The 24440-nt window shown below is 41.3% G+C and overlaps 1 long non-coding RNA gene across 2 annotated transcripts in view; it reads left to right on the top strand.

Moving 5' to 3' along the window:
- Positions 1–24440, top strand: part of LOC135228556 (uncharacterized) — an 87206-nt gene that overhangs the window by 31910 nt on the left and 30856 nt on the right. Inside the window, exon 3 of one of the 2 annotated variants that reach the window (XR_010319086.1) lies at positions 2789–2954. The exons of the other annotated variant lie outside the window; for it this stretch is intronic. This is a non-coding gene — a long non-coding RNA (uncharacterized LOC135228556). The remainder of the gene's footprint in view (positions 1–2788; positions 2955–24440) is intronic. 2 annotated transcript variants of the gene reach the window in all.

Genomic DNA, 24440 nt, shown 5'->3' on the forward strand with positions numbered 1-24440 from the left:
GTCTGCAAGCCATCTATAAATTATTGTATTAGTTTATTTTATGTTTGCTTACTGTGTTTAGCTTCTTGCTTTGTTCTGTTCTGATATGCCCAGATGTGTTGCTTGAGCGAGCTAGCATGATTATTTTTGCCTTTGGAGCTCTGACATCCTGTCCCCAAGTGGCTAGAGCTGTTATCGGGTATATCAGTCTAGGAGTCCATTCACTTTTCTTGTATGAATTCAGCTCAGGTGTCCAGGCAGCTCATCACCAAGTGTGTGATACAGACTCTGTCCTACAGTCTTAGAGGGGCAGGGGTGATTGGTGTAGGTACCAGTATCTGGTTGCAGCAGGGGGTCACAAGGCAGGGGGCTGAGAATTGTCCCCCACGTATCTCTGAGGAAAGTGTGTCCCTGTTCCCTAGAGCATATAGGCGGGTGGGTTCTGCAGACAGACCATGGGCCCCCAATGTTTTTGGCTGTAAGGACTGGGAGGTACCAGTTATCTTTGGACCCCTGTCGCAGGTGCCTGTGTAACCTGAGTGGAGCCACCAATCCTTAGGCCCCTGATCTGGGTAGGTGAGGACCCTGTTTAATTGGCAAAGCAATGTCAAACATCAAACACCTGCCTCTCCGCTGCACAGCTGAAATGGTTGGAGTCTGCCAACAAGGGCCTATTCTCCTGAAATAGGCCCACAGAGGTCCATGCAGAGGGGAAAGGTACTCAAAGTCCATGGAGTGTTTATGCCTGGACAGGAGCTGCTTCTGTCCGGAACGCCCCTAGTTAGTGGAGCTGGCAAATTATCTCTTCCTCCAATTGCAAATTTATTCCTTCTCCAAGGCCAGGAGGATGGCTCTCTGCACTCAGCAGGGCCTATCTGAGGCCCAGGGAAATCAGCCACTGAAGCCGGCTTGGTGGTGGGGGAGCATGGTAAAATATATGCAAGTACTTATTTGGGGGAGCATGGTAAAATATATGCAAGTACTTAGCTTTTGCCAAGAGCACCATTCTTCTCTGGTTCCAGAGGTGTGAATAGGCTGTGTGGCCGGCTGCTTCTCCCTGAGGAAACTGCAGCCGAATGCTAGTACCAGCCCTCCACCGCCACTCCCAGAATGGTGCCTGAGAGCTCCCTGCAATTCAGGTCCAGGAACTCCTCCCCGCTTCTGAACCATCTTTTCCTCCCCCTACCCCTCTGTTCATTTTCTAAGCTTGCCTTTGATGTTCAGGGTTCCTAACTTGTCATAAATATACTCATTTCCCTTGTTTTTTTTGGTTTTTGTTCTAAGAGGGCTCGCTGGAAGCATCTGTCTATTCTGCCATCTTGGCTTCACCTCCAAGATGCTATCTAATCTTGTAGACCTCATCAATATAACTGCCACTAATCCATCTTATTACATCATAATGATAGGATTTACAATACAAGGGGAAATCACATCAGATGATAAAATGGTAGACAATCATACAATATTGGTAATCATGACCTAGCCAAGTTGACAGATATTTTGGGGGAACACAATTCAATCCATCACACATGCATACTAATGGTTGAAGATACCCTGGCTTGGGTCAGGCACACCTTAGTTCTCAAAGTGACATCTGCTTTTGAACACTTTAAAGAGGTCTTTTGCAGCAGATTTTCCCAATGCAATACATCGTTTGATTTCCCGACTGCCACTTCCATGGGTGTTGATTGTGAATACAAGTAAAATGAAATCCTTGACAACTTCAATCTTTTCTCCGTTTATCATGATGTGGCTTATTGGTCCAGTTGTGAGGATTTTGTTTTCTTTATGTTGAGATTCTATGAGCCACTAAACTTCCTTATTAATTAAATTAATTTAATTCATGTTTCCTGCCATCCTAACTGACATACCACACACAATACCCAATAGAAAAAAATATATAGGGACATGTTTATTCCCAAGGAATAAATCAGTAACAATGGACTTCCTGATGATACAGCTGACATGTGTTACAAAATTCAACTTTCCATGCCCATCACCTCAGCTTTCATTACAATTAATCCTGAACTTCATTAGCCCCTCTGGAATTTTTTAAATAAAGGCTAAGTAAGAACATGGAGTACTTTTTTTTTAAATCAGCTAAATTTACTTATATTGGTATCAACTTCCAATCTATTATGCAAAATTTAGAATAGTCTGCTTTTTGATATGTAAACTTAATTTGTCTTCATTACAGAGTACCAATTGTCGCTACATTTTGCATTTCATGGTTTAAATCACCTTACACTTGAAAGCAAATAGTTCCCTATAGCCACAATCTAAGAAGCACGTAGACACAGTCCAAATTACACCTCAAAACTGAAAAGAATGTATTGAACTACAATGTCCAACAGCTAAGGAGGTAACTGTGACTTAATTTTATTGTCTTTGAACAAAGTTACATTAATCATATGTGTTGCTGTTAGTTGCCATTGAGTTGGCTCCAACTCATGAGGTCCTACGTGTAACAGAACAAAATATTGCCCAATCCTGTGTTGTCTTCCAGCACAATATTGGACAATGTTCTGTTGTGATCCGTAAGGTTTTCATTGGCTAATATTCAGAAGTAGATTACCAGGGCTTCCCTCCTAGTCTGGCTTAGTCTGGAAGCTCCACTGAAGCCGGTCTCCCATGGGTGACCCTGTTGGTATTTAAGATACCAGTGGCATAGCTTCCAGTATCCCAGCCACATGAAAGCCACCACTAAAGTATATATGACAAACTAACTGAAAACAATCCTGGATTATCTTATATCTTAAACAGCACTCTGAATCTTCAATTTTTTTTTTTTTTTTTATGATATGTGAAGCTACAAATCGGAGCACAGAGGCTGACAATGGAACGGATTGTTTGGAATCTGGAGTCTATTGAACAATTCTGCACTTTGCGTGGCCACAGTTCTTGGTTGCCCTCCAACTGTGAGATACCGTGATTTCCCATACATGAATTGAAACAAACCAACTTGTTCATAAAATGTGGGTTATCTGCACATGTTTTCCAAGCATTGTTGGAAAAAAAAAATAGATTCTTGAATGAATTGACTAGATTTAGAGCAAAATGCTCGGAAGATTTCTTGACTATTTCTTCTGCAAGACAGCTCCCTTAGCTTTTCACAATCTTCTTGGGGGTGAAAAGCCATTAGGTTTTAAAGACCATATTAAAGCATGTACTCTATATAAGGATGCCAGTGAAGGGAGGAGAGTGGGTCTCGGGCAGACTTGGGAAAGTTTTACTCATTGAACTATGTAGAACAACCGTGGCAGGAAGGAGCTGGGAAATGGAACTGCCTTTGCAGAACTAAGCTAGCCTACAGGCATTCCTGATCTGAGGAAAACACTTTAATTAATATGTAAAACAGCAGTGGGAAGAAAAGGGAAGGTTAATTCCAAACCACATCACAACCAGTGGGACTCAGGTTATGAAACCTTGGGAAACTTATAGGTGTTTCTGTTTAAAGGCATAGAGGTGCTTTTGTGTGTGAGCAGCTTCTAAGATATCCAAAAGCACTTTTATCCACCCCCCACAGTGGCATTACTTTTTCTGTGCTTAAAAACATTGCCATTGACTGGCAGGCTGTTGTTTTTAATTTGCAACGTGCCCTCCATTTTGTGAAACCACTGGGGGATTCTCAGTGACTAGAAGGCGATTGTTTGGGGCCAGAGTTAAAGGAATTTATGAGAGGGAGAGCTGTTTCCTTTCCTCTCTACTTTCTTGCTCCTTCCTTTGTTCCTGCTGCCTTTTGGAATTTGCGAAACAGCCTGTCTTAGGCTGTTCAGGAAACTGTTCCGTACTTGCCTGAGGTAAGACTGAAGCTCATTTCCTGGGCTGGGGTCTGAAATCCTGGCCTGAGCAGAGTGTATCAAATTCTCACTGTGCCAAGAATCAAAGTCTGGCTAAAACAGTGGGTTCTCTGAGGTAAGACATGTGAAAAAACAGAGATGGCAAGTCTTTGCTTAGACTGAATTGAAGCTACTTCACCCAGTGCATGAACAATTAACACAATTAAAGGACATGTGCAGCTTCCCAAAGATACGCCAACGTGAGAATGTGTATGTGCGCCCGTGGTCACGGCATGTACAGGGGTGTGTGTGTGTGTTTCCTGACTCTCTCCTCGGAGTCTCACAGATTGCTCCAAAGCAACATGTCTGCAAACTGCTTAGGAGGAGTCAGAAGTTTGGAAATAATGCTGTATTCTTCACATTCCTTATTATTCAATAAAACTCAAAGTCATAGCCATCTGACCCCCAGGTATCTTCAAAATAGGATAACTAAACTTTCTTGCCACCAATCATCTGTCAGTTTGTTGTACTGTGGTGGCCTGTGTGTTGCTGTGATGATGGAAGTTATGCCACTGGTATTTCAAATAACAGCAGGGTCACACATCGTGGACAGGGTTCAGTGCAGCTTTGAGACTAAGACAGAATAAAATGAAGGACCTGGCAATCAACTTGTAAAAAAATTGGTGGCCAGTGAAAATCTTATGAATAGCAACAGAACATTGCCTGATATAGTGCCAGAAGATGAACCCCTCAGGGTGGAAGGCACTCAAAATACGACTGGGAAAGAGCCACCTTCTCAAAGTAGAGTCGACCTTAATGACATGGGTGGAGTCAAGTTTTCAGGACTTACATTTGCTGATGTGCTACAACTCAAAATGAGAAGAAACAGCAACAAACATTCATTAATATGTTTGAATCTAGGAATCAAATCACGAAGTATGAATCTAGAAAAAGCTGTCAAAAATGAAATGGAATCCATAAAGATTGATATCCTAGGCATTAGTGACCTGAAATGGACTGTTGTTAGTCATTTCAAATCAGAAAAGTGTATGGTCTACTATGCTGAGAATAAGAAATTGAAGAGGAATGGAGTCGCAGTCATTGTCAAAAAGAACATTTCAAAACCTATCCTGAGGTACTGCGCTATCAGTGATATCCATAGGTCTACAAGGAAGTGATATCCATGGTCTACAAGGAAGTGATATCCATAGGTCTACAAGGAAGTCCAGTTAATATGACTATTATTCAAATTTTCACACTAAACACTAAGCCAAAGATGAAGAAATTAAAGATTTTTACCAACTTCTGCAGTCTGAAATTGATCGAACGTACAATCAGGATGCGTTGATAACTACTGGTGTTTGGAATTTGAAAGTTGGAAACAAAGAAGAAGGCTCAGTATTTGGAAAATATGGCATTAGTGATAGAAGCCATGCCGGAGATCACATGATAGAATTTTGAAAGACCTACGACTTCTTCACTGCATATAGCTTTTTTCAACAATCCAAGTGGCAACTATACTCTTGGACCTTGTCAGATAGAATACACAAGATCAAGTCTAGTACGTGTTTGGAAAGAGACAATGGAGAAGCTCAATATCATCAGTTATAACAAGGCCAGGGTCCAACTGTGGAACAGACCATCAATTACTCCTATGCAAGTTCAAGTTGAAGCTGAAGAAAATTAAAAGAAGTCAAGAGCCAAAATACGACCTTGAGTATATCCCACCTGAATTTGGAGACCATCTCAAGAATAGATTTGATGCATTGAACACTAATGACTGAAGACCAGATGATGACATCAAGGACATCATATATAAGAAAGCAAAAGGTCATTAAAAAGACAGGAAAGAAAGAAAAGTAGATGTCGGAAGAGACTCTGAAACTTGTTCTTGAATGTACAAGCTAAAGAAATGATGAAGTAAAAGAGCTGAACAGAAGATTTCAAAGGACGGCTCAAGAAGACAAAATAAAGTATTATATAATGAAATGTACGGAGACTTGGAGATAGAAAACCAAAAGGGAAGAACATGCTCGGCACTTCTCAAGCTGAAAGAAATGAAGAAAAAATTCAAGCTCCAAGTTGCAACATTAAGGATTCTATGGGCAAAAAATACCAATTGACATGATTCAACAAATGGATGCAATGCTGGAGGTGCTCACTCATCTATGCCAAGAAATTTGGAAGACAGCTACCTGGCCAACCGACTGGAAGAGATTCATATTTGCGCCCATTCCAAAGAAAGGTGATCCAACAGAATGAGGAAGTTAGTGAACAATATCATTAATATCACGCTCAAGTAAATTTTTGCTGCTGTACATGGACAGGAAACTGTCAGAAATTCAAGCTGGAGTCAGATGACAAGACGGAAGGAGTGATATCATTGCCAATGCCAGATGGATCTTGGCTGAAAGCAGAGAATACCAGAAAGATGTTTACCTGTGTTTTATTGACTATACAAAGACATTCAACTGTGTGAATCATTACAAATTATGAATAACATTGTGAAGAATGAGAGTTCCAGAACACTTAATTGTGCTCATGTAGAACTTGTACACAGACCAAAAGGCAGTCATTTGAACAGAACAAGGGCCTAGTGCGTGGTTTCAAATCAGGAAAAGTGTGCATGGGGTTGAATCCTTTCATCATACTTATGCAATCTATGCTGAGCAAATAATCCGAGAAGCTGGGCTATATGAAGAAGAACATAGCATCAGGATTAGCAGAAGACTCCTTAACAACCTGTGGTATGCATGTGACACAACCTTCCTTACTGAAAGTGAAGAGGACTTGAAGCTCTTATGATGAAGATCAAAGACCACAGCCTTCAGTATGGATTACGCCTCAACATAAAGAAAACAAAAATCCTCACAACTGGACCGATAAGCAACATCATGATAAATGGAGAAAAGATTGAAGTTGTCAAGGATTTCATTTTACTTGGATCCACAATCAACATCCATGGAAGCAGCAGGCAAGAAATCCAAAGATGCATTGCACTGGGCAAATCTGCTGCAAAAGACTTCTTCAAAGCATTCAAAAGGAAAGATGTCACTTTGAGGACTACGGTGCACCTGACCCAAGCCACGGTAATTTCAATTGCCTTATATGCATGAGAAAGCTGGACAATGAAGAAGGAATATGGAAGAAGAATTGATGCCATTGAGATATGGTGTTGACAAAGGATATTGAATATACAGTGGACTGCCAGAAGAATGAACAAATCTGTCTTGGAAGAAGTACATCCAGAGTGCTCCTTGGAAGCAAAGATGGAGAGACTTTGTCTCAGGTACTTTGGACATGTTACAAAGAAGACCAGTCCCTGGAGAAGGACATCATGCTTTGTAAAGTAGAGGGTCAGTGAAAAAAAGGAAGACCCTCAACGAGATGGATTAACATGGTGGCTGCAGCAATGAGTTCAAACATAGCAACGATTGTGAGGATGGTGCAGGACAGCACCTAAGAAAAACAACAACAGACTTCCTTGCGTGAGAGACTCCTTTGAGAATCTACTAAAACTCTCCTCAGGAAGAAAAGGATATCTGCACATATATGCAAAATTTGCATATATAGTCAGGTTTTTCACACAACCCCCTCAAGCCCAGTTAAGATTTCCATTCTAGAATTTGTCCCTGTGTTCCATTTCCACTGCCACTGCCTCTTGCCTGGAGACTGACTATAACCTCCTGGCTGGTCCCCCAGCCTCTAGCACTGATTCCCTTTCCAACCATCCAGGCTGACCAAACTTGTCTTTCTTCATCCCTCATTGGGAGTCCCCCAGTGGCCTTTAGAATAAAGTCCAAACACCTTAGGTTGTCACTTAAGGTTGTGCGAGTTCATCTGTTGCTCTAGGAATTGTAGTTGTTGTTGTTACATGCCGTCCGTTCTGACTCATATGACCCGATGTTACAGAGTAGAACCAGGGTTTCAAAAAAGTTCTGGTTCAAACCCCTGCTGAAAATTTGCATTTTCACCCCAGATACACTGACTGAATCAGAATCTACATTTTAACAAGATCCTATTTGATTCTTAAGTATTACTTCTTGGGAACTTGTTAGAAATGCAAATTCTAAGCTGGAAACTTGTTACAAATGCAAATTCTCAGTGGGGGTTTGAACTGGACCCTGTCTGAAACCCTGAGCAGAACCGCCCCGTAGGGCTTTCTTGGCTGTAATCTTTATGGAAGCAGATCACCAGGTCTTTCTCCTGTGGAGCCTCTGGGTAGACAACCCACCAGCTTTTTGGTATGCAGCCAGCGCTTCACCGTTTTCATCACCGGGGCTCCTTGCTCTAGGCATACCCCTTGGATTTTCCTGAACAAGACTTACTCATTTTGTCTTCCTGCTTCTCTCAACACATGCTGTTGAGTCTCCTTATAAGCCCTTTCCCCTTCTCCAACTGGATAAATCTTATCTGTCCCTCAAGTTTCAGGTCACAGTCGCTTCCTCTGGGAAACATTACCTGCACCTCTAGTTGGATTTTATGCCTCCCGGGTATACACTTATTGTACGCTGTGTATACCTCGTTTAGAATACTCGGCACACTTCATTACTGTTGACTGAATTGATTATCTCTTTCACTTGACTGTGAGCTTCTTCATTTGGAGCCTGTCTTTATCTCTGTATCTCCCAGTACAGTGGCAGCCTCATGACTTCTACATAGGAGGAGATTAGAACCCTAACCTGTTGGAAGGTGGTGATCCAGATAGGGCACTTGTTATGAAACTGTTTCATAGCATGGACAATGTTCTAATTTATATTCAATATATATTAAGGGTGACTTGAGGCATTGCCGGAGATTATACAGGTTGGGAGCCAAAGACCCGCCATGCTACCTCGTTGGGAGTTGCTACTGTCCCTGTGCATAGCCAGGACATGTAGCAGGTGCCCAATAAATATTTGAATAGATGAATGACTGGGGAGATGTAGACAGAGGTATGGGTGAAAAGAGCAAAGAACCCAGGAGTTGGAAATTAGGGATTCCAGACCACTTCTGCACTTCTCCTTTCAAGCCTATGATATTTCTCTATCTCTCTCTCTCACATACACCTGCACCCATGAACCTCCCCACTGCCTCTTTTTCAAAGGTGTTGCTTTGTAGATTATCTCATATCTCCTACTTTTCCGTTTCTTTGGACTCAATCCTATCACTTGGGTTATAAACATGTAGCAATCCCCTCACTTCTAAAATAAGCCTCCCTCCCAGCTCTACTATATTTAATCATCCCCCCCTTCTCTACTCTTTATCTCCAAGGTGTCCATCCTACAAGGACAACTGCTTGTATCATCTATTGATTCCCTTTCCAACTGTAGTTTGACTCCTCTGTCCACCAGTCTGTTGTAAAAGCTCGCTGGCCTTCTTAATTGCCAGATCCAAAGGGCTCTTCTGTGGCCACAGCCTGGCACCTGAGAAGTGTTTAAATCACTGACCATATTCTGCTTCTTTTGAAATGCTTTACAAAGTTATCTTCCATGTAAGTACTCTCCCCTCTTTCCTTTTTAACTCCCTGATCTTTCGCGTTGTCTTTCCTGGCCATTCCTTCTCAACTTAGCCAATGTAAGTATACACAAACATTTTATTTTCAACAGCTTTCTCTTCTTTGTAAGAGTTTTATGTTGTTTTAAATGGTTTGTGCTTGACTACTAACTTAAAGGTTGACAGTTTGAACCCACCCAGCAGCGCCATGCAAGAAAGCCTTGGAGATCTGCTTTTGTAAAGATTACAGCCAAGAAAACTCCATGTTGTTTTTGTTAGGTGCCATCGAGTTGGTTCTGACTCATAGTGACCCTATAGGACAGAGTGGACCTCCTCCATAGGTTTTCCAAGGAGCAGCTGGTGGATTTGAACTACAAAGCTCTTGGTTACCAGCTGACCTCTTAACCACTGTGACACTGGATCCAAGAAGTAGTTGTATTCTGACACACATGGGGTTGCCATGAGTTGAAATTGACTCAATGGCAACAGGTTTGGTTTTTGGTTTTTATCCAGTGGCCAGATCTAGCCCTGTTCACTTCTCAGTGCCCCACACTCTTATTGCTAACTTCTATTTAACTCCCATGTATAAATAGAAGGAGATGTCCAGCTGAGCATGCGTCAGACTCATCTTGATTGCTAGTCCCACCACCAGAATTTCTAATTCAGTGGCTTTGGGGGTGGGCTGCTGTTCTGGGGACCACACTCCAAGAACTACTGACCCAGAGCTTCAGGCACAGCTAGACTCACAGACTTAAGCAATATTACCAAGAGTCTCTCAGTTTCTCTGTCCATGTCTCCACTCTGTTTTCCTCTGTGTCGATTTGGTGTTCATTCTGAGCGCCCCCCATGCTTATGTTCTCTTTACAGTTAGTAATTTTCAGAGATTTTTCCAAGGTATATACAACTTTAACCCCAAAACTGACTCTGGCTCTACCTGGATCCCATGCTCTCGCCTGAGCCAGTCACTAGGGTATCTGTGGGATGTCCAGGCTCGCCAGCCTGTGTCACGTGTGAGCCCAGGGTGGGCAGGTATGCTTCTGGACTAAATCCTATGTCCCATCTCACATTCAAAATCCCATCCAAAGGAAGGAATGAATGTAAGGCAGGTAAAAAGTCATCTTTCTCCCTTGGAGCAGCTGGTGGGCTTGAAATGCTGACTGAGTGCTTTAACCACTGTGCCACCAGGACTCCTTATGATGTCTTAGGCGATATCTTTTTTCTCATCGAATCCTCACAAAACCAATGAGTTAGGTAATCAATTTTACGGATGAGGAAACTAAGGCTTAGCGAGACCAATGGCTTCTCCAAGCTCGCACAGCAATCCACGGTGTGGTAGAGCCAGAGTTCCAGCTCAGCTCGGGCTGGTGCCAGAGTCTGTGAATGCAGACCTTATGTTGAACGTGCACTGTTCTTTCAGGTCTCCTCAGACCTGGATGGGATTTCTCCCCTCAAGAACTGGGCACCGTTAAGTTGTTGATGTTGTTGTTGTTGTTTTAAATTGGATTACATATAAATTCTCTCTCCCTCCAATACTCAGTGAGCTTTTTGGCAGTCAAAGAAGATCCCTTGCTTAATTGTTGCCATGAGTGATTTTTCTCAAATCACTGCTCTCGGCCTGGGGCCATCACACCGATTTACCACACTTAAGAGATGCCTTTGTTAGTGGAAAGGCAACCTCAGGTAATCCACTGATTGACCCACCTCTGATTTTAAGCACCAAATTAATTCCAGAGGTTACGTAAGGAAAGGTTGACCCTTGTGTTTTTGTTTAGAGTGGCAAGAGAGTGGCTTGGTGGGGGATGAGCAGAGCTCTGCCTTTGTCCCAGTCCTCATCCTGTGGAAGCAGGAGAAGCATGTGGGTTGGACCAGTGCTTCCTAACCACTGGACACTCCTGCCCCAATGTCGCTGGCAAAGAGGAGACATAGAATACCCTGAAGACTAAAATACTAGGCGTAGAATCATGAGGGGTCCTGCCACAAACTGTCAGGAAACCATCAGCATCATTTGCTTTCTTGAGAGATATATTTAATTACTTGATTTACATTTCAGTGGTTTCTAAAAGTTAAAAATGATTACAGTTTTGGGGACCTTAAGTGGTTTTATAGGAGCCCTGGTGGCGCAAGGGTTAAGCACTTGACTGTTAACTGAAAGGTCAGCAGTTCCAACTCACCAGTGGCTTCTTGGGAGAAAAGAGCTAGAGATTTGTGCCCATAAAGATTACAGCCTAGGAAACAGTACGGGGCGGTTCCACGCTGTTTTATAGGGTTGCTGTGGGTCGGAATCGACTGGGCAGCACACAACAACAACAGCACATGGTTTTCTACCCTCCCTGCAATTCGTCTATTGGCAGGTATATTGCTCTGACCCAAGTGTTCATCTAATGAAATAAAACACTTGAGAATAAAAATGATAATAAATGTATAATCATATTTCTATTGGGGTCCAAATAATGCTCCTTAAAGTGTTGAGACTAATTGAAAAGCATGCCCAATTAGTGGTGAAAAAAATCATAAATCCTTAGGTACACGAAACTGCCGTGGAGACAACGTCTTATCTATCGGAGGAGATTTAAAACAGCCCCACTTTAAATTAGTGCTGTATCTTCGAGGCTTGTGAAAGCCAGGGCTCGACTTTGTCCTGAAAAGGGTTCATTGAATAATGGTCACATCTGATAAGATATCATTACAAAGGTTTTATTAGATTCCCCCAGGGGGAGGGCAAAGCATGAGTTATACTGGTAAGGCAAACCATTTTACCTGGTCACCTTTCTAACTTACTTGTTTTTTCCTTTTTTGGCGGGGGGCGCGGGTGGTGGGGGAACTATTACCTGAGGAGGGAAAAGCCTATCACCATGTGACTGGATGTTGAATTTAAGGAAGCCTGGAGGTGAAAATAGGAAACAGTGTGATTGAATTTTGCCTATTAATGAAAGTTCGTATAAATCAAAGCTCACATATTCTACTTTATATGAATAAAATATGATACCTGCAGGCAGGAGGGTGTTATATATTTTACTATCTTCATTAATCTGAAAGTTTGCTGTTCAAGGCCAAGGCTACAGATCACTTCAGAAAAGAGATATTTCCTTTGTATTACTATTTTCTCTGGCCAAGAAAATGTTCTTACTTTGGTGAGACAAATCTCTTTTTCTCGATAAACAGCTGACTTCAAACTCAGTGGTTGAAAATCCTACGGAACACAGTTCTACTCTGACCCACATGGGGTCGTTACAAGTTAGAATGACTAGATGGCAACTGGCTTGGCTCTTGGTTTTCTCACTTCTTAAAAGACTTACTAAATTAGGTATATTCAGGCTCAGGGGTTGGCTAAGTGTTTGAATCATCCTTGGAAGGTGATCACTGTTTGATATCTCTAGTTCATAGTCACGTATTTTCCTCAGTCAGAGTCAGATCAAATATCTTATCACTGTAAAGACTATTGTGGAGCCCTGGTGGCACAGTGGTTAAGGGATTGCCTGCTACCCAAAAGGTCAACAGTTTGAATCCACCAGCCGCTCCTTGGAAACTCTGGGGAGCAGTTCTACTCTGTCCTATAGGGTCGCTATGAGCGGAATTGACTTGACTGCAGTGGGTTCAATGGGTTTAAAGGCTATTGTGGAGCCAATGTAGTAGCTGACTGGATCTACAAACACAGTGGCTGAAGTGGTTTGCCATATTCAAAATACATGGCTTTATGAATGAAGGAAACATTGGCGCTCAAGCCGATGTCTTTCGTGAGGCAGGTATCATAAACTCTGGAAAATTTGATCTATTAAATATTTTGGTTTGGTTCAATCAAGCAGCGGTTGTGACCTAGATTGACAGTTATTCAGGATATGCAATAAGGCGATTTTTCTTTTGTTGTTGTTGTTAGGTGCTGTTGAGTGGGTTCCCACTCATAGTGACCCTGTGTAAAATAGAAACACTGCTCAGTCCTGCACCATCCTCTCAGTCATTATTATGCTTGAGCCCATTGTTGCAGCCACTATGTCAATCCATCTTGTTGAGGGTCTTCCTCTTTTTTGATGACTCTCTACCAAGCATGATGTCCTGCTCCAGGGACTGGTCCCTTCTGGTAACATGTCTGAAGTATGTGAAATGAAGTTTCCTCATCCTTGCTTCTAATGAGCATTCTGGCTGTACTTCTTCCAGGACAGATCTGTTCTTCTGGAAGTCCATGGTATATTCAATATTCTTCACCAACACCATAATTCAATTTATTTGAGACTATCTTATCAACCAGGCAGGAGATCTTGTGGCACCGTGGTTAAAGCGGTTGGCTGCTAACCAAAAGGTTGGTGGTTCGAATCCATCAGCTGCTCCTAGGGAGAAAGATGTGGCAGTCTGCTTCTGTAAAGTATTACAGCCATGGGAACTCTCTGAGTCAGGTCTACTCTGTCCTATAGGGTCGCTCTGAGTCAGAATCCACTTGATGGCAGTGGGTTTTTGGGATCAATTAGGCAGAATCATCTATGTGGCCATCTGCTCAGTTTTGCAACCCTCAGCTGTTCTCGGAGCTGAAAAAAATTCTACTGTGGGGGGAAAAATCAATATACTTCTGTCATATAGACATAGATTTAATGTGCCACAGAAATAGATGGTATAGAAATACCTGAATTGATAACATCGGTTATATCTCCATTTGGCTGAGAAGATCTAAAGGTAAACAAAACAGGGCTGGATTTAGGGTCAGTCAGGTTATTAAGCTTGTATTTTCTTTTTTAAATGACTAATTCAATAAATTTAGAAAGTAAAAATAATAACACCGTAGCATTTTCATGCTGAAAAAAGATTACAGGCATCTTGCATGTAGGTACCATCTTGTTGAGACTATTTTGCTGGTGTTTTTAAAACTGTAGTTTCATTTGTAGTTTAAAAAATAAAAGTTTCAAATTTGGCTGTGTTTGAAGTTCAGCAAATTAGTGCAGTTTGTTCTGGTTTTTATTTGAGATTCTGTTTGGTACAAGTCCCTGGAGTTGATTCTGTGTTTGTGAACAGGGCCCACTTTCATCTGACCACGTCAATAACAGGAAAAGCTAGGTTGGCAGCACGCCCCCATAATTGCCCCCAGAGCATTTTTGTTCATATCGACTTCAGCATACAAGACTCTGCATTGGTACCTTCAGGAGAAAGATGGGCGCCTCTATCCTGCATTTTCAGGTGTGAGCTAATGAAAGACAGCTAGGGTGTCAGTTAGTGGATAAATATAGAAATCCAGACGTCTGAATTCTGCTCCCATCACTAGCACACCTGCTGATTCAATCTAGGTCAAGATACACACATATTAAGGCTTCCATTTGCCACTACAAAGTGTGGAAGCTCAATAGCTGAGTGGGAGCTTTCTAAAGGAGCGGGGAGTGGATTAGCACCAACCAGTGCCTCTCGTGGGCCAGGCAAGGCATTAACTTGTGCAGCTGTTACAAATGCTCTGAGGTTGTTTTGTCCCCATTTTTACTTTTGAGGCAAGACTTGGAGAAGACTCGCATTTGAAAGTTCTATGGCAGTCAGTGGCAGGGTTAATTCAAATATTTTTGGCTCCCAAGCTGGTCTGCTTTCTCCATTGCAGCGTCCATAAATATACAAGTAGTTGGTAGCATATAGATTGTAAACATCAGTTATTTTTACAGCTGAAGCATCTGGGAAAGCAATGCTATTGTAACTAGAAAAATCTCGTGTAAATACAGATACGTCAGAGTGGTAACGTCACACAACAGCAGCACCTTTTACCTGAATATAGCCATTTTTTTTACAGGCCAAGCAGTGCTTTCTTCAAACATAATCATGATGTCTAGTAAACTTGGTATTTCTTGGAAACAGTTTCCCTCATCCTTGCTACAAGAATGGCCTTATCTAGATAAAATACAGCCTCTGTCTTGTTTTCCTGTCCCCCAGAAGTAGGCCAGCTTGTGGAGTTGGTGGAAGCCATACAGTCACTGTTGTTTCATTAAGCCCCCTTGGCCGTGTGCCCACGGAGGTGGATAAAACCCATTACTGCTTATTCAATAAGGTAAACCTCGGAGTTCAATTAGTGACTCCGTGACAATCTAAAATTTATATAAATTCCCAAGTTTACTGGATCAGTAAAAACCAAGCAGGCAACTGGAATATGCTCCTGTTGTAGAAAATGAATAAAATAAACAAATGAAGTCTTTACAGCAGCTGTAATTGTTAATTTTTAGTCTGCAGTAAAACTCTTAGAATGCTGCTTTAGGGCTTTATTTGTTTTGTTTTTGTTTGCTTTTTAGTTTAGGGATGATGTTTCCTATTTTATCTTCATTTCCTGTACTTGGTAGTTTATACTCCTAGAAATCCCCATAGTTTTACCCCATTTTCATGTCACATGCGTCACCCTTAGCTATGTCTTAATAGATCACTGCAGTGACCCCTGAAGTGAACAAAATGGCCCCTTTGAACTGTGGAATAGGTGAACAGCCTTTTGAAATAAATACGCACTGTGGTGCAATGCAGCCAGAAAAATCGAATGAACCGACAGCCAAATTAAAAGTGATTGGTTCAATTGAGGTACACCTGCCAAATCAAAGCTGCCAGGGCAGGAAAATTCTTATGCATTTTCCTAAGTGACTGTTATATAAAATATTGAGGCTGTGTGCAACTGTAAGTAGCCACTGCTCTGGTATTTAAAGATCCTTGTTCTTTTTTTATTTTTCCCCCTGGAATGGAGACTCAGGAGACCAGGGTTTACATATTAAATATGAGAAACCAAATCAAATAGTGGCTTATTCTTTAAACAGAGCAGAGGCTAGCTATGGCAGATGCAACCAAGACTTGGCTCTAAGCAGACAAAGAGGAAATGATGAAAACAAAAAATGTCTTCCACTGAAATAATGATCTTTAATTACTGGTCCAGGGACTGCATTTGATGGTTTTCATTTCCACAAAATTTTAAGGGTAAGTGAGGCTGACAAATACTAATCAATACGCTGAAAAAGTTGGTTTACAGGGACTTTTGCTTTGTGTGTGTGTGTGTGTGTGTTTGGTCTCAAAGTCCCTCTCTCCTCATTTTGTCAATTTAGACCCTACTTCTTCAAAAGAGCACTCGTGGTGCAGTGGTTAAGAGCTCAGCTGCTAACCGAAAGGTCGGTAGTTGGAATCTACCAGCCGTTCCTTGGAAACCCTGGGGGGCAGTTCTACTGTGTCCTATTGGGTAGCTATAAGTGGGAATTGACTTGAAGGCAATGAGTTTTTTTTTTTTTGGTTTCTCCTTCAAAGCCCTGCTGAAATCCTTCCTCCTCAAGGAGCCCTCCCTGAACACCCCAGGCCTTTCTACCCTCCTCTCCTCTGTCTAGAAGTCCCCGGCTGGTGCGAACGATTGAGTGTTGACTACTAACTGAATGGTAGCTGGTTTGAACACACCCAGAAATGCCCCTGAAGAAAGGCCTGGCACACCCCATGGAGCAATTCTACTCTACAAGTGGGGATGTCATGCGTTGGAAACCACTCAATGGCAACTGTTTTCTTTCTTTCTTTCTCCTCTGTATTTCTGAAATCTACAAAATCATCCTACCAACCCGACACACCTTGTCACTTGGTTTAGCTGCTTCCCTTTAGCTGATAACTGAAGGGAGCAAAGATTGGCTTCATTCAGGACTCATAGTTGAAAAACTAAATAACAAAAACGTAGAACATTTGTGATTGATTCTATTCAGTTTTGTTTTATCTTCTCTGTCGTACCATCTTCACAGAAGGGCTTTCAAGGGCGGGGTTATTTTAAAGCTGTTCTCAGCACAAGGCTGAATAAATAGCAAATGATTGATGGATTGATGCATGGGGAAACTTGTCCAAGCAATTGCATTACTGTTCTAAAAGTTTGTTCAGATATTTGGAACAAGATCACAGGCTATCTCCAACAGGTAGTAAAATTCAACCCTTAGCCAACTAGCCGAAGGTGAACAAGGCTGACTGTAAAATTGCTCAAGTCATTCCTGACGTCAGTTGGCAGAAAAGTTGAGCTCTGTCTATCATGGTTTGACTTTGAGTTTCGCGTGCTCAGATGACAAAGCTGATCTTTCAGGGCTGTGAGATTTTCTTTTGTTTGCTTGTTTGTTTTTTGGCTTTTCAAGTTTGTACTCTGATTGGAGTCAACCTTTGTTCTAATCAGTTCTGAGCCCAAGAGAACAGTTCAACAAAGTGGCCAAGGGCTGGAATGGGAGCTTGATGTTTTCTGGTGGAATCACGGGGACCTTTGTAGTTACGGGACTAGCCTCTTATCAGAGGTCATTAAACAGAATACCGCCAAGGAATTAAAGGCCTTCATTAATGCTGGTGTTGCCAATGCACCCATTTACCCTAAATAAAAACAAATTTGTACTTTGGACTCCGTCAACATTTCATGTAAATATTACTCAACGTACTAGTTTTTCCTCTTCTGCAGAAGCAGCAGTCCCTTCTACTATTTTTTATGAAGTTCCACTGAGAACTTTTAGACTTTCAATTCCTGCTGTGTATGAGAGACCAGCTATGAATTCCAAGTAAAAAGCTAAACTTTAATGTAAATATAAGGAACCCCGGTGGCACAGTGGTTAAGAGCTTGGGTGCTAACTCACCCTCTGAGGGAGAAAGATGTGGCAGTCTGCTTCCATAAAGATTACAGACTTGGAAACCCTATGGAACAGTTCTACTCTGTCCTGCAGGGTCACTATGAGTCGGAATTGACTCAATGGCAATGGGTTTTTAATGTAAATGTAGACATAGTGTCTAGATTAGCACTGTGATAACATATCTCCATTTAAATGCCAACCGTGGTATGCAAGGATGGTTCAATGTTACAAAAACAATTAATGTAATCCACCATAAAATAAAACAAAAGACAAGAACCACATGATTTTATCAATTGATGCAGAAAAGGCGTTTGACAAAGTCCAACACCCATTCATGATAAAAGCTCCCAGCAAAATAAATGCCAACTGTGTAAGGATGATACCAAGGTAGTAAGGACTGGATTTGGTATGAATCATTATTACTGGTGTGTTTATGTGCATGTGGTATATGTGATATGTGGTATAAATGGGATACATTTATATGATATGTATATATTATATAGGTACCTATACATACTCCTGCGCATGTTGTTGTTGTGTGTCCTTGAGTCGATTCTGACTCATAGCGACCCTATATCACAGAGTAGAACTGCTCCACAGGGTTTCCTATGCTGTAATCTTTGTGGGAGCAGGTCGCCAGGTCTTTTCTCCCTCAGAGCAGCTGGTGGGTTTGAATCAAAGACTTCCCAGTTATCAACCGAGCACTTAATCACTGTGCCACCAAGGCTCCGTTTGTGTATATATATGTGTGCGTGTGTGTGTCATCAAAACCAAACGCATTGCTGATGAGTAGGACCGCTTCATAGGGTTTCCAAGGAGCAAATAGTGAATTCCAACAATTCAGACTTTTTGGTTAACAGCGGAGCTCTTAGCCACTACACCAGGAGGGCTCTCTCTCTATGTATATGTAAATAGAGAGATATACATATTTCAGTCCTTTTGGATGTGCTTTCTATTTCTTTACAAAATGCATGTTTTTTCATCCCAAGGAAACATTTGTCTCACAAATGTGCACTCAAAATATTCAGGTTGTTGATTTAAAAATAAATATCCCTGAGAAATGCTTGATATTTGTTTAGTTTCAAAGTGTGGTTTGATTCCTTCCCTTGCCCTAAAGGACTATACTTAAAGGAAGTTCGTCCTTTTGCCCTTTCTTATAATTCACCAGCAATCATGGATCTAGTCCCAGGAATAATCGAGGCTGTTTTACCGAATCAGTAGAATCAATTTGCTTTTTTTTTTTTTTCTTCCCTGGGCTTCTTTATTTTCTCATTTTCCTAAGTTCTTCTGTTTTAGGATACCTTTTTCAATAATCATTCAGAGTCCCTATATAACTCATCTACTTATCTGAGTTTGCTATCAACCGGAAGAATGTCCAAGTACTCCTTTGAGAAAAAGTAGCACAGTTCACAGGCTACTTGACTTATAACCAGTGTGCACTTTGGAATAGACGTTTTGAGTTAGAATTTTTTTGTGTGTTTGTACCATTTATTTTTTTAAAAACCCATTGCTGTCGAGTTGATTCCAACTCATATCGACCCTATAGGACAGAATAGAACTGTCCCATAGGGTTTCCAAGGAGCAGCTGGTGGATTCGAAATGCCAGCCTTTCAGATTGCAGCCGACCTCGTTAACCACTGTCCCACCAGGGCTTCTATTATGTAAAAGGACATTCTTATTTCTCATTTTTAAGTTATAATTCAATCATTTAGTAAACTAATAGGCTTGTATTGAGTACCGTCATGGGCTTCTTAGGAAAATGAGTTTGGCCTTTGAAATAAGCAGATTTCTCTTGCATTAAAAACAAACAAAACAAGACCAAAAATGAAGTTGAATTCAAGTACTATCAAATATCCATTGTGTCCCGACTCCCACAGGAGCTTCTGTTTCCCCCACGCTATCAATTTGGTTACAGTTAAACCTAGTTAAAAACAGGACCGTTGCCTTTGGATCACCTCTTGGGATGCCTTGCTCCCAAGGTGACTCTGAGGAGACAGAGAAGATGACCCTGGGGCCATTTTCTACTAGATTCCGTCTATGTGCTCAAGGACCACCTTTGGAACAGTTTTGGTGAAGCGTGTCCAAGTGACATTCACCAGGATTCCCCTTGTGCTGATTCCTAGACTGACTAGGGTCATCCTTACTGGTCTAGATATTTGGAACCTCACATAATTTCAGGAAGGAAAAAAGGAACAAGAACAACAAAAACTTGATATTTTGTGTCTGTATCGTGTGTCAGCACTGGGTTAGGGCTTTGTGTACACTATTTCACTGAGACTTCATGCCAGCTCTGAAACAAAGGCGTTTGTATCTCCCTAGTGACTCACAAACACATTTAGCTCCAGGGAGGTCAACTCGCCCTGTCACACTGAAAGTGGTGGAGATGGGACCTGAACCCACGTCCACATCAAGCCTGTTTTGCTGCAACATTCTTTCCGATCCTGATTCCTCTGTGGCAGTCCCTGCTATTTCCATGTCTATTTCCAGGCTCCCGACTAGGTACCTTATGTTGTTATTGTTAGATGCCATTGAGTTGATTCTGACTCATAGCAACCCCACGTGACAGTGTAGAACAGCCCCATAGGGTTTTTTTTTTTTTTTTATAATAACTTTTATTAAGCTTCAAGTGAACGTTTACAAATCCAATCGTCTGTCACATATAAGTTTACATACATCTCACTCCCTACTCCCACTTACTCTCCCCGTCTTGAGTCAGCCCTTTCAGTCTCTCCTTTCTTGACAATTTTGCCGGCTTCCCTCTCTCTCTATCCTCCCATCCCCCCTCCAGGCAAGAGTTGCCAACACAATCTCAAGTGTCCACCTGATATAATTAGCTCACTCTTCATCAGCATCTCTCTCCCACCCGCTGACCAGTCCCTTTCATTTCTGATGAGTTGTCTTCGGGGATGGTTCCTGTCCTGTGTCAACTGAAGGTCTGGGGAGCATGGCCGCCGGGATTCCTCCAGTCTCAGTCAGACCATTAAGTTTGGTCTTGTTATGAGAATTTGGGGTCTGCATCCCACTGATCTCCTGCTCCCTCAGGGGTCCTCTGCTGAGCTCCCTGTCAGGGCAGTCATCGATTGTGGCCGGGCACCAACTAGTTCTTCTGGTCTCAGGATGATGTAGGTCTCTGGTTCATGTGGCCCTTTCTGTCTCTTGGGCTCTTAGTTGTCATGTGGGCTTGGTGTTCTTCATTTTCCTTTGCTCCAGGTGGGTTGAGACCAATTGCTGCATCTTAGATGGCTGCTTGTTAGCATTTAAGACCCCAGACGCCACATTTCAAAGTGGGATGCAGAATGATTTCATAATAGAATTATTTTGCCAATTGACTTAGAAGTCCCCGCAAACCATGTTCCCCAGACCCCCGCGCTTGCTCCGCTGACCTTTGAAGCATTCATTTTATCCCGGAAACTTCTTTGCTTTTGGTCCAGTCCAATTGAGCTGACCTTCCATGTATTGAGTGTTGTCTTTCCCTTCACCTAAAGCAGTTCTTATCTACTGATTAATCAATAAAAAACCCTCTCCCACCCTCCCTCCCTCCCCCCCTCGTAACCACAAAAGTATGTGTTCTTCTCAGGTTTACTATTTCTCAAGATCTTATAATAGTGGTCTTATACAATATTTGTCCTTTTGCCTCTGACTAATTTCGCTCAGCATAATGCCTTCCAGGTTCCTCCATGTTATGAAATGTTTCACAGATTCGCCACTGTTCTTTATCGATGCGTAGTATTCCATTGTGTGAATATACCACAATTTATTTACCCATTCATCCGTTGATGGACACCTTGGTTGCTTCCAACTTTTTGCTATTGTAAACAGAGCTGCAATAAACATGGGTGTGCATATATCTGTTTGTATGAAGGCTCTTGTATCTCTAGGGTATATTCCTAGGAGTGGGATTTCTGGGTTGTATGGTAGTTCTATTTCTAACTGTTTAAGATAACGCCAGATAGATTTCCAAAGTGGTTGTACCATTTTACATTCCCACCAGCAGTGCATGAGAGTTCCAATCTCTCCGCAGCCTCTCCAACATTTATTATTTTGTGTTTTTTGGATTAATGCCAGCCTTGTTGGAGTGAGATGGAATCTCATCGTAGTTTTAATTTGCATTTCTCTAATGGCTAATGATCGAGAGCATTTTCTCATGTATCTGTTGGCTGCCTGAATATCTTCTTTAGAGAAATGTGTGTTCATATCCTTTGCCCACTTCTTGATTGGGTTGTTTGTCTTTTTGTGGTTGAGTTTTGACAGAATCATGTAGATTTTAGAGATCAGGCGCTGGTCGGAGATGTCATAGCTGAAAATTCTTTCCCAATCTGTAGGTGGTCTTTTTACTCTTTTGGTGAAGTCTTTAGATGAGCATAGGTGTTTGATTTTTAGGAGCTCCCAGTTATCGGGTTTCTCTTCATCATTTTTGGTAATGTTTTGTATTCTGTTTATACCTTGTATTAGGGCTCCTAGGGTTGTCCCAATTTTTTCTTCCATGATCTTTATCGTTTTAGTCTTTATGTTTAGGTCTTTGATCCACTTGGAGTTAGTTTTTGTGCATGGTGTGAGATATGGGTCCTGTTTCATTTTTTTGCAAAGGGATATCCAGTTATGCCAGCACCATTTGTTAAAAAGGCTATCTTTTCCCCAGTTAATTGACACTGGTCCTTTGTCAAATATCAGCTGCTCATACGTGGATGGATCTATGTCTGGGTTCTCAATTCTGTTCCATTGGTCTATGTGTCTGTTGTTGTACCAATACCAGGCTGTTTTGACTACTGTGGCTGTATAATAGTTTCTGAAGTCAGGTAAGGTGAGGCCTCCCACTTTCTTCTTCTTTTTCAGTAGTGCTTTGCTTATCCGGGGCTTCTTTCCGTTCCATATGAAATTGGTGATTTGTTTCTCTATCCCCTTAAAATATGACATTGGAATTTGGATCGGAAGTGCGTTAAATGTATAGATGGCTTTTGGTAGAATAGACATTTTTACTATGTTAAGTCTTCCTATCCATGAGCAAGGTATGTTTTTCCACTTAAGTATGTCCTTTTGAATTTCTTGTAGTAGAGCTTTGTAGTTTTCTTTGTATAGGTCTTTTACATCCTTGGTAAGATTTATTCCTAAGTATCTTATCTTCTTGGGGGCTATTGTGAATGGTATTGATTTGGTTATTTCCTCTTCGGTGTTCTTTTTGTTGATGTAGAGGAATCCAAGTGATTTTTGTATGTTTATTTTATAACCTGAGACTCTGCCAAACTCTTCTATTAGTTTCAGTAGTTTTCTGGAGGATTCCTTAGGGTTTTCTGTGTATATAATCATGTCATCTGCAAATAGTGATAACTTTACTTCTTCCTTGCCAATCCGGATACCTTTTATTTCTTTGTCTAGCCTGATTGCCCTGGCTAAGACTTCCAACACGATGTTGAATAAGAGCGGTGATAAAGGGCATCCTTGTCTGGTTCCCGTTCTCAAGGGAAATGCTTTCAGGTTCTCTCCATTTAGAGTGACATTGGCTGTTGGCTTTGCATAGATGCCCTTTATTATGTTGAGGAATTTTCCTTCAATTCCTATTTTGGTAAGAGTTTTTATCATGAATGGGTGTTGGACTTTGTCAAATGCCTTTTCTGCATCAATTGATAAGATCATGTGGTTTTTGTCTTTTGTTTTATTTATGTGATGGATTACATTAATGGTTTTTCTGATATTAAACCAGCCTTGCATACCTGGTATAAATCCCACTTGATCAGGGTGAATTATTTTTTTGATGTGTTGTTGGATTCTATTGGCTAGAATTTTGTTGAGGATTTTTGCATCAATGTTCATGAGGGATATAGGTCTATAATTTTCTTTTTTTGTAATGTCTTTACCTGGTTTTGGTATCAGGGAGATGGTGGCTTCATAGAATGAGTTGGGTAGTATTCCGTCATTTTCTATGCTTTGGAATACCTTTAGTAGTAGTGGTGTTAACTCTTCTCTGAAAATTTGGTAGAACTCTGCAGTGAAGCCGTCCGGGCCAGGACTTTTTTTTGTTGGGAGTTTTTTGATTACCGTTTCAATCTCTTTTTTTGTTATGGGTCTATTTAGTTGTTCTACTTCTGAATGTGTTAGTTTAGGTAGGTAGTGTTTTTCCAGGAATTCATCCATTTCTTCTAGGTTTTCAAATTTGTTAGAGTACAATTTTTCATAATAATCTGAAATGATTCTTTTAATTTCATTTGGTTCTGTTGTGATGTGGTCCTTCTCATTTCTTATTCGGGTTATTTGTTTCCTTTCCTGTATTTCTTTAGTCAGTCTAGCCAATGGTTTATCAATTTTGTTAATTTTTTCAAAGAACCAGCTTTTGGCTTTGTTAATTCTTTCAATTGTTTTTCTGTTCTCTAATTCATTTAGTTCAGCTCTAATTTTTATTATTTGTTTTCTTCTGGTGCCTGATGGATTCTTTTGTTGCTCACTTTCTATTTGTTCAAGTTGTAGGGACAGTTCTCTGATTTTGGCTCTTTCTTCTTTTTGTATGTGTGCATTTATTGATATAAATTGGCCTCTGAGCACTGCTTTTGCTGTGTCCCAGAGGTTTTGATAGGAAGTATTTTCATTCTCGTTGCTTTCTATGAATTTTCTTATTCCCTCCTTGATGTCTTCTATAACCCAGTCTTTTTTCAGGAGG

Source organism: Loxodonta africana, chromosome 23 (genome assembly GCF_030014295.1).
Source record: "Loxodonta africana isolate mLoxAfr1 chromosome 23, mLoxAfr1.hap2, whole genome shotgun sequence".
Classification (NCBI taxonomy): Eukaryota; Metazoa; Chordata; class Mammalia; order Proboscidea; family Elephantidae; genus Loxodonta; species Loxodonta africana.